This window comes from Pinus tabuliformis, chromosome 1_2 (genome assembly GCF_031772625.1).
Source record: "Pinus tabuliformis cultivar Carrire ecotype Pingquan chromosome 1_2, CPIR1, whole genome shotgun sequence".
NCBI lineage: Eukaryota > Viridiplantae > Streptophyta > Pinopsida > Pinales > Pinaceae > Pinus > Pinus tabuliformis.
In genome coordinates this window covers 20699919-20701507 of record NC_142298.1, presented here as the reverse complement: position 1 = coordinate 20701507, position 1589 = coordinate 20699919, and the positions used below count along the sequence as shown (strand labels likewise).

Below are 1589 nucleotides of genomic sequence, written 5' to 3'. Positions count from 1 at the left end.
TAAAGGTATGATACTACATAGAAATCGGTTTACTAGCGATGGATTTTATGTAACGACCAGAGAATTCAGTATGATAAACTTCTAATCAAGGGCAGAATATAATGTTGTAATTAGCACCAGAAGCGCAAGCGTGGGTTTTAGTGTCATCAGTGGGATATAGGTAGGATATAGGTAGGCATCTGGGAACTTGTCCATGTTGCATGTCAGTGCTTTGCAGCTACCGTCGGAGGGAGTTAGGGAGAGAGGGACATTGAAACCATCAATTACAGAGAGGTCATAGAAATCTTGATTGTTGCCCCCATTCAGAGTATATTCAACCAGTGTTGTAGGAGGCTGTGCCGAGACTGTACAGCTGAGCACGCCGCCGCAGTCACCAGTGCTGCAGCTTCCTTTACCAGAGGCGTCGAAGGAGCAGCCCGTACGTCCCCAGAATCTGCCTGCGCTTGTTCCTGCGGGCACCTCAACACTCCATGGTGCACCCTTTGCCAACTCTTTGCCACCACCTACGGGAATCCCTGCGGCCCATACCGTGTCTGAACAATGGTTCTGGAACATAAATGTCGCACCTCGGACTCCTGTAGTTGGCAAAACAATCGAATATTTATTTATGATATATCAACACATACGGACCATCTATAGTAGACATGAGGGCTGACGACCTTACCTTGAATATAAACAGTAAACACTAATGCTACTGTTCCTATAATTAAAATATCAACTGCTAATGTTCTTCCCGCCATTGGAACGACCAGCGACAAAGCTAAACACTAAAATAATTCAACACAATAAAAATGATTTGCAGTTTTCATGCATGAATACCACAGGTGAGGAGAGGTGAATATGTTACCTGCTATATATAGGCAGGCTAGCAATTGATCGTGGAACTCCGTAAAGTCATGTTGTTAGGGACTGTTCGCCAAAAGAATGGACGAACTCAATGTCAATGAAAACAATTTGGCCATTGCGTACACAGCACGGATGTAGTTAATGTCCAGAAAAACAAATTGAGAGTAGCAGCGTATGTAACAGGGAAAAATATTGTGGAGAGTGCTGCGTAAAGCAACCCATGTGATAGCAACCGAACAATGAATAGTATATGACTGGTCATGAATATTGACTAACGAGTCCATTTATGATCAAAAAGATGTCACGCAGATATCCTGTTTACCTAGTACTACTTTTTCATATTTGAGGGCAAATTGCCAGTTATTTGAAAAAGAACAAGAACAATGTCAGATTTGAAAAGAGCTCACAACAAAGTTAGACAGTTGAGGCAACTTGTTTCCATCAAATCATTAAAATATTTCAAAGTTCAATAAAAATAACCATAAATTTACCGATGTTGGATTTTATTTTTCATAATTTGCAACTTTTTTCATATAACTCATATTCCAAACTATTCATTTTAAAACTAGAATATTGGTAATGAAGTTATACATCGGATAACATATTTTAGGATAATTATAATATGTGGATGAATATCAATGAAACCATTCATAATTATATCAATCTAGAAAATTTATCATTAAACTCTCCCCATTACCTTAAATACACTCAATTAACTCGAATCTATTTGCAACTTTTTTACC

General features: G+C 38.9%; 1 pseudogene across 1 annotated transcript; it reads right to left on the bottom strand.

Moving 5' to 3' along the window:
- Positions 1–755, bottom strand: LOC149204121 (thaumatin-like protein; annotated as a pseudogene). Its single transcript, XR_016251738.1, has 2 exons — positions 665–755; positions 1–575 (listed from the first exon to the last, which is right to left on the bottom strand). The product of XR_016251738.1 is annotated as a thaumatin-like protein (transcript).
- Positions 756–1589: the final 834 nt, after the last annotated feature.